Source organism: Lontra canadensis, unplaced genomic scaffold, assembly GCF_010015895.1.
Source record: "Lontra canadensis isolate GAN:19392208 unplaced genomic scaffold, GSC_riverotter_1.0 scaffold4, whole genome shotgun sequence".
Taxonomy (NCBI): domain Eukaryota; kingdom Metazoa; phylum Chordata; class Mammalia; order Carnivora; family Mustelidae; genus Lontra; species Lontra canadensis.
In genome coordinates, this window is record NW_022630998.1 from 39,936,249 (window position 1) to 39,945,764 (window position 9,516).

A 9,516-nucleotide genomic window follows, 5' to 3' on the forward strand; every position below is an offset into this window, starting at 1 on the left:
GGTTTCACTTACTTGTGGCGCATAAGGAATAACATGGAAGACATTGGGAGATGGAGAGGAGAAGGGAGTTGGGGGAAATCGGAGGTGGGGACAAACCATAAGACACTGTGGACTCTGAGAGACAAACTGAGGGTTTGAGAGGGAAGAGGGTTGGGGGTTGGGTGAGCCTGGTGGTGGGTATTAAGGAGGGCACGTATTGCATGGAGCACTGGGTGTGGTACCTAAACAATGAATCTTGGAACACTGAAAAAATAAAATAAAGTTTAAAAATAAATACATAAAGTGCTTTAAGGTCTTCTGTGTGTCAGATAATGTGATAAATACTTCACCTCCAGCTCCTCATTTAATCTCAACGATGACACATGCACTTGGTACCATTTTGATTTCCATTTAACAGAGAAGGAAACACACTTAGAGCTTAAATAACTAACCCCAAGTGATAGAGGCAGGATTCGAACTCACACACCCTCATTCATCGTAACCACTACAATAAAGTATCTTTCAGAGACTCAAGACTTAGGACTTTTCTCAGGCACTGCTGAAAACATGGTGGTTCCTTGTATTTGCAGAATGAATGGAGAGGGCTAATTCTCCAGAGATAAAGAAAGGGGTCCTGAGAGCCCGCCAGAGTGAGTGCGTGTGCGGTGAGGAGGAGAAGAAGGACATTAGCATCAGGCACACCAATTCATACTCCTTCTTGAACAGCACAACCCAGAATAAACGCTTTCCCTTAGTCTTCACACACTTGATACAGTTACTGACCAGTCGTCCGCATCCCCAGCCAGCTTTGGAGGGCACTGACTGTAATTTTCTCACACCATCCTTGCCTGACAATTGATTTCTCATGGTTATTTGCAAAAGCACAACTACAGATGCTATTAACTGGTAATAAAACTAGCCAGCCGTTTCTGAAACCCAGGGCTGGCAACCGCCCTATGATCCTTGGAGACCCTTGGTTTACCAGCTCTTGCTAAAGTAAATATTTCTCTTTGGTGCTAAAATGTCACGGGAGGAAACTTTCTTTGGCTCTTCCCAAAATTTACAGAATGATCAAGGTCAGGGGTGCCTGGGTGGCTCAGTGGGTTAAAGCCTCTGCCTTCTGCTCAGGTCATGATCCCAGGGTCCTGGAATCGAGCCCCGCATCGGGCTCTCTGCTTGGCAGGAAGCCAGCTTCCCCTTCTCTCTGCCTGCCTCTCTGTCTGCTTGTGATCTCTGTCTGTCAAATAAATAAGTAAAATCTTTAAAAAAAAAAAAAAAAGAATGATCAAGGTCAGGAGTAAATAGACAGTCTTTTAAGAATCATAGAAAACTTTCAGGATTCCTGATTCTACCCCATCAGCCTCAATATATACATTTCATAATTTTCCAGATAACATTACTTCCAAAAAAAAAAAAAAGTAGGACTTTAATAAGCATTCATTAACCATCTTTTGAGTTCCTGGCACAGTGTTACACAATGTGAATTCCAAAGAAAGACCACTGTGCCTGCCTTCAAGGGGCTTAGAATCTAGTTACGGAGACATGACCCAGCCATGAAGCAACTCAAAAACAAGACAAGGCAAGACACAGTCAGTTGTGAGATGGAGAGGTACGGATAGTGGGGACTATCACGCTCAGAAATGGAAATGATCAGCCCAGTGGGAGTCGTTATCCCACTCCCCAACCCCTGACCTTTTACACCTCCATGGACCTCAGTATTGGGATCTGTAAAATGGCAGAGCTCAGTCACTCATACAACAAATGTGTTTTGAGAACTATACTCCAGACAGGATTTGTGTTTCTGGTGACACACCTGGGTGTCAAGATAATGGCCCCACCCTAATGGCTTTTATGGTTTGGTGGAGGGAAAGAGGAAGGCAGAGAGGTTACTGGATTAATTTCTGACATGCAGACAGTGATAAGGGCTCGGAAGAAAGATAAATCAAGGTAGAGTGCTGGAGGGTGGCAGGGGGAGGATCAAGAGAGGTAATCAGGGGGTGTCACCCATCAAGTAACTTTGGAGTACAGATGTAGAAGATGAGAGGAAACAACCCAAACTATTATCTACGGGAAAAAGCATTCCTGGAAGAAGGAACAGTAATATGAGGCCCTGAGATACAGATGACTCGAAATGTTTGAAGACCAGCACAGACACTAGCGTGACTGGATCACTACGGGTAGCTGGAGAATGGGAAATGAAGATCAGTCAGGAGCCAGACCGTGAAAATCCTCATTGGCCAAGGTAAGGCGTTCAGGTGGGAAGCCCTGCAAGGCTGAAGAATGTGTACCAGAGCATCTAAACCATTTCTGATGTGAGGGGGTGGGACCTGAGCAAGATGGTCCTGAGTGAGGAGACTCTAGAATGAAGGAGTCCAAGTGCTAAGTCCTCAAATTAAGACGTTCTGGGCTCCTTTGCTGTTGGGGAATGATTTAATTAAGAAAGTAACCAAACAACGGCGAAAAAATACCAGGGGAAGAAGTCTGGAGACCAAGAAGAGTCTCAGGCAAACTTCATGAGCAAATTTTAGAACATAGGGTGCCTATGACCATCATCAGGCAGGGCAGCCAGCACCCTGGTGTCATCTCTCTTCTGTCCAAAGAATCCCAACGTGGTGCCCAATTAGGGCCTCACAAGGCCTCATCTCTCTAAATGCCAATGGGCCATTCAAAATGCACTAGTCCTGTGTTTCACGGCCACTATCTCCACTATAGGTAACAGGTGGGTGCTAGTGTAGAGTAAATCGGTGCTAATTAGAGCTTCTCAGATTTCCTTTTTACTATTTACCTTTACTTCCTAAAGCAGGAGAGAAAAAATACATGGCCCCAGAACGTCCGGAAGATGTAAATATGAAGCAGGCCATAGCATGCAAAACATCTCACTGAAGATTTGCATTTTACCTTAAAATTCACATGAATGTTGCATTCTATTCCAGATCTACTTGTAAGAACCCAACGGCCATGTTTTCTATTAGCCAAGGACCAAATATGACTTTTGAAGAAGATAGGCCCCCATTGTGCTGTGCTTTGCCAAAGGCCTAACACGCCATATCATGTCCCTAGGGCTGGGCAAACTCAGCTCAAAAAGCACAGATAGTTAAACCCAATTAAAACACTCTCCTCTCTTAGAAGGACCCCAAGTATTAGCCACTATCTGGGATTTCAAGGAACATAACTCAAAATGAGGGGCAAGGTAGGAGGCAGAGGGCTCCTAGAGCAGATCTGGATGCCTTCTTGAGTGAAGTCCCTAATGCCAGCCTTGTTCTGCAGTCGTTTAATTATGAAAGCACATTAAGACAAGTTGGAAGTACTATGCATCTTAGCCAGCTCTGGATCCCAGAGGGCAGTAACATGAATGGCACGGCAATGCAGCCATTCCATAGCCATTAACAAGTCTGAGTAAATTCCTTCAGCGTCACATGCTCTTAGGAAGTGACTCTGTTGCAGTGAGTAAGGAAGCCTTCACAAAGGAACTGGCACCTCTCCTATTACCTAAATGGTAGTTTAGAGCATCTTGGAGTGGCGGTGGGAGGAGGCTATGTTTCTCATATTGTGTTTGTTTAATATCTGACAATATCTTGGCTCACACTGTGCTGGGTTTGAGATAAAATGATTACTTGTATATACACAGTTGCCCACACAGATGGGAGAAAATGTTTATTTGGAGGGGGAAGAAAAAAAGAAATTAGGAAGGAAGGAAACCCTCCATGATACATGCATCAATACTACTATGATTACACAATGCTATATTAACAATATTTTGAGGGAGTTACTCTAAATAGCCATCCTTCCTTCCAACTCCGAATCCACATAATTACAGCTTTCTGGCTACCAGGAAAGGAAAGGATGCCATGTTGAATGCCACCCAAGCTAGGGGGTTGAGCGGGCTGCTGCTGCCACCCAGTGGTCACTTCTGAAATGACAACCACAGAAAACTTCACATACGTCTAGCCCGAGAAAATATAGTTTCTATGTAATTTCTATTTTCAATTATCTCACATTAACAGAAATTACAAATAACAAACACAGAGTGATTTACATAATTCTCTCTTCATTGTGCAATACAAAATGTACTGAGGATAAAGTAAATATATAAATATCTCATTTCATCATTTTACCTTATTCCCTAAATATCAAGTTTATGTTGTATTTACAGTATAGATTACTTTCTCTTTTTTTAAAGATTTTATTTATTATTTGACAGAGAGAGACACAGCCAGAGAAGGATGACAAGCACGGGTAGTGGCGGAAGGAGAAGCAGGTTCTCCTCTGAGCAGGGAGCCGGGTATGGGCCTCGATCCCACTACGCTACAATCATGACCAAAGCCAAAGGCAGACACTTAACAACCAGGTGCCATCAGACCACCCAGGCACCCCTAGATTACTTTCTTTTAAATTTAGGTCTGATATATGGTTTTTATGCTTAATAAAAATGAATATCCTGGAATCAAGTTCCACATCCGGCTCCTTTCTCAGCAGGCAGCCTGCTTCTCCCTCTGCCTGTCACTCTCCCTGCTTGTGCTCCCGCTCGCTCGATCTCTCTGACAAATAAATAAATAAAATCTTTTTTCAAAAAATGAATATCCCAAATCCAAAGAAATTAGTGTTTTTGCTTTATGGTTCAAAACCAAAACTCAATCTGATGACAGTTCTTATTCTCTCTTTTTGATGAAGGTAAGCATTAACTTTAGGTAGAATCCTCCAACCTAAAGATTTTAAGAATCCTTATAAATTAAGGAACTCTGTGCTTAACACATAAGTAAGTTTTCAAACTGGATATTATAAGAATATTCTAATAATGGAATTCACAAATTGATAGAGGCAGATTCAAGGGCAGATTAGCTTTTCAGGAAACCAATCAAGTAGTATAAAAACATCAAGGAAACTAATAAAATGGGGAAAACTGAATTTAGGATTTCTCTATTTTAGATAATATATCTAATTCAAAGGACTACTTTGGATAAGTCTTTTAGATTTGGGAGGAGGACCCCTCCCCCAGTAGAATGATAAAACTGCCTTTAAGAAAACACTTTAAAATATCTAGGAAACTGGGAAGAGACGGTCACTCTTAATCTGATAGAAGTCCAATTTTTTTTTATTTTTTACTAAAAATCTCCAATTATTATATTAAATGATACAATATCAGGAGCAGTGCAACAATGTTTGTAATAGTGAAAAATTGGAAAAACCTGAATATCTACCAATCAGAGAAGAGATCAATAAATTGTGGTTACTTCACAAGAGAACACTAAACAGCACTTAAAATTGACTAGGCATGTGCATTTACATGGATAGTTGTTTTTTTTTTTTTACGATTTTATTTATTTATTTGAGAGAGAGTGAGAGAGATCACAGAAGGAGAAGCAGGCTTCCCGATGAGCAGGGAGCCCAATGCAGCACTCGATCCCAGGACTCTGGGATCTGACCTGAGCTAAAGGCAGATGTTTAACTGACTGAGCCACCCAGGCGCCCCTATGTGGATAGTTCTTGAAAATACAACACTTAGTGAAAAAAGCCTGTTTCAAAACACTGGATGAAGGATACTATCATTCATATAAATATCAAAAGCCCACAGCCTCCTTCCGTATTGATCACAGATTCATAAAAGTGTATACGCATAAACTAGATTCAAACCAAATTCACAACAGCACTGCCACTGGACAGAGTGGGGTAATGGGCCTTCACTTTTATGTGTAATATTTTATTCTATTTAAAATAGAGAAGGAGAAGAAGCTATGAAGCAAATATGACCAAATATTAAACACTCTTTTACTTCATATATAGTCACATAAGTGTTTTTCATATTATCCTTTCCTTATTCCATTAAAAAGCAAAGGAGTCCAATCAAGTTCACCACAAGATCTTTGTATACTGAATATCATGTATAAGTCTGGGACCAGAGCTGAAAAAAATTAAAAATAAAAAAATTTAAAAAGGGGAGTCCCAATTCCCCCCTTACTCCACAGAGTACTCAGCCTTTCCTCTAAATAAATTCAGATCAAATACTTCAAGAATATCGGCTTAAAGGTGCATCAGAGTCTACACAGGGTACTTTCATGCCTCTGCCAGCCAATATATTAAAACACTGACTCTCAAAACTTAAGAGAGACATAATCATCAGGTTTTGGGGTCCAGAGCAGCTTGTTGGTATCCTGAAACTCTTAGATTAACAACTGAAATTTTTTTTTTTAAAGATTCTTATTTATTTATTTGACAGATCACAAGTAGGCAGAGAGGCAGGCAGAGATAGAGAGAGGAGGAAGCAGGCTCCCTGCTGAGCAGAGAGCCCAGTGCAGGGCTCAATCCCAGGACCCTGGGATCATGACATGAGCCAAAGGCAGAGGCTTTAACCCACTGAGCCAACCAGGCGCCCCAACAACTGAAATATTCTAATGATAAATTTTCAGAGATAAAGAATAAAATAGAAGGGCAAATATTTCCAAATAATACATGTACTATACTCACACCCATATATTCATATATAATCCTCCTACAAAAGTTAAAAAAAAATACTATGAGAATTTGGAGAACAAAACGTGTCCCTTTATCTTCCTTAGCCATGTAACCATGATGGCCTGAAATTCATGAGATTGCTAAACTCCCATTCTGACCTCAGTGTCTGGTCATGAAAAACAAAAACAAAGCAAAACAAAACACTGGGGAAAAACGCTAAAAATCTTAAGAGCTACAAAATAATGGAGCCAGATGGGATTCTTGTCGATTTTTATTTTTATTTGAATTTTCATCGTACATTTTAGCAAACAGAAAATATTCCTAACTTGTGCCCTTGTCCTAACTCAATAGAGATACAACAAAAACAGTTCTATAGATGCCCATCCCTCCTAAACACAGCAGATTTATTAGGAATGGGAAGTTGGCACACATGGATAGAGGAAATTTTAATTTAATTCATGACCATAAATTGTAATAATGTGTTCATGCGCCAGAAGCTCCCTAGAGGGAATATTTCTTCAGAAATAGAAAGAAGATATGATTTGAGAGAATTCTCTACCTAAGGAGCTAATGCTTGTCCTGAAATAAATTTTGTAGTTTAGACTGCAATCTAGGGAGACATAAGATGATAAGCGGCTTATTCCTCTTGCTTTCACTATAGAAACACTCACAGTTGTGATGAGAATCATCCCAAATTACAAGGCATAAAAACTGGCACTGCCTCCCATATTATTAATCTATTTGCAGATGGCACCACATTTTACAACATGATCCTATTACAAGAAATGCTGATTCTGCAAATCCTCTCCTTGTGAGCAAGAACGGAGCAGTTAGAAGTCACAGAAGTCCTGTATTTTAAGCTTTCCACCATGTCCATTAAAGCAAAAGTCCTTGAAGTTGTAGGAAATAACTCCTTTCCAAACCATTGCAAATCTTTTCTGACCAAATGTGGATATGAACTAATAAACATTGCTATTATTCTCTAATTTAATAAAAAAACAACTACACATCCAGACACCTGGTGGCTCAGTCAGTTAAGTATCTGACTCTTGATTTCAGCTCAGGTCATGATCTCAGGGTGAGGAGATGGAGCCCTTGGTCAGGCTCCACGCTGGGTGTGGAGTCAGCTTAAGATTCTCTCTGCCTGGGGCACCTGGGTGGCTCAGTGGGTTAAAGCCTCTGCCTTAGGTTCAGGTCATGATCCCAGGGTCCTGGGATCGAGCCCCACATTAGGCTCTCTGCTCAGCAGGGAGCCTGCTTCATCTTCTCTCTTTGCCTGCTTCTCTGCCTACTTGTGATCTCTGTCTGTCCAATGAATAAATAAAATATTTAAAAATAAATTCTCTCTGCCCCTCCCATGCTCTCTCTCCCTCTTTTTAGAAAGAAAGAAAGAAAGAAAGAAAGAAAGAAAGAAAGAAAAAAAGAAAGACAAGTACACATAATTACTTCATAGAGTGGGATATTAAAATTTGCTTATTCGTTGAAAAATTAGCAAAACATATCCAGCAAAATTTTAATTAAGGTTCTGCTAGTATAAAATAAAAGACACTGACTATGGAGTTGCCAAATCCAAAAATAGGCAATCTTGCTGACAACAGCAAGGCTGTTGGCAGATAATAGGAGATTGGCTCAAAAAAAAAAAAAAAAAAAAAAAAGACTGAGGATTCCAATCCTTAGGTCTTTTTTCTCACATCTTACACAAATGAGCTATATGAAGTCTACAGGTTTAATGTGAAAGTCAAAGTAACCAGTCTATTCCTTATATTTATTATCAATGTTTGCACAGATGGAAAGCTGTCATCTTTGATTCAACATAGAGCTACTGAGGACCAGATGTTTTCACAATGCTTTGTGGTAAGAAATATATCTGGATAAATCTTACCACAGTTTCATTACCTCCTCCAGTAAGTCTAACTGTACGCTTCCGTTTTGTCTGATTTGATTTTAAATTTATCAGTATTATATAATTCATGCTCAACACAAGAAATGTGAAAAATACAGGAAAATAGAATAAGGGGGGATGCCACCCACAATCACACCAAGTAGAAGTAATTATTAAAATCCACGGATTCCCTCAAAATATTTTTTCTCATTCTATAAATATTCACCATTTCCAAATCACAGTGAAAGGAACTTGAGTTATTTACCAATTTTGTTTTCTATGATGTGCCTTAGACATACCTCACTAAAACCTGGTATTTGATATAAAAGAATAACATTTGAAGAAGGTAATCTTGTAGTGACCATACCAAGGTTCACTGTGACAGACATAGTAAACTCTTTCTTTTTTAAGATTTTATTTATTTATTTATTTGAGAAAGAGAGAGAGCATGAGTAGGGGGAGAAGCAGGCTCCCCACTGAGCAGGAAGCCCGACGTGGGGCTTGATCCCAGGACCCCAAGGTCACGACCTGAACCAAAGGCAGATGCTTAACAGACTGAGCCACCCGGGTACCCCTAACTCTTAATTAAATGGTTGCATCCTATTTATATAGAACATTGGCCCAATAACAAAAATAGAGAAGAGCAGCTGGAAATTTATCTCATTTAATGTTCAGAAATAAAAGTGTTAACCATTCATCCCATAATTTTCTGCATGTAAGTCCTTTTTTCATACTGAAATCTGATGGTGACTGAATTCTGATATTTTTCCAAACTACCGTATGAAGAGGATGCTGAAGGCCATCACTATACAGCATACCGCAACACAAAAACTCTTCCGCTCACCAGTTTGGGCACACTTCCAAAATATATCAAACAATCCAGTTTTATTTCTGTCCAGGGGGCTGGGTGCCAAAGATCAGATATTAGTACAGGTCCACATAAGCTGCAAGATTACAGTCAAGAGCCTCTGAAAATTGGAAATGGCAGACATAGCGAGGCCAATAAAGCCCCAGCCACAGCTTGCTCAGAATATTCTGTTAAGAATTGTTATATAGTTCTAATCATGCAATATATCCAAGACTGTACAAGCTGACTTTATAAAGTAATGTGTAACATCAGAAGGCAACTAAACCCATCAGCACACTTTAAAAATATTTTATCCAACAGTAGCAAATATACAATCCTCTCAAGTACACAAGGAACA

At 39.9% G+C, this 9,516-nt stretch overlaps 1 pseudogene; it reads right to left on the reverse strand.

The window, feature by feature from the left end:
• Positions 1-9,084: 9,084 nt before the first annotated feature.
• On the reverse strand, positions 9,085-9,303 carry LOC116858960 (annotated as a pseudogene).
• Between the last annotated feature and the right edge of the window lie 213 nt (positions 9,304-9,516).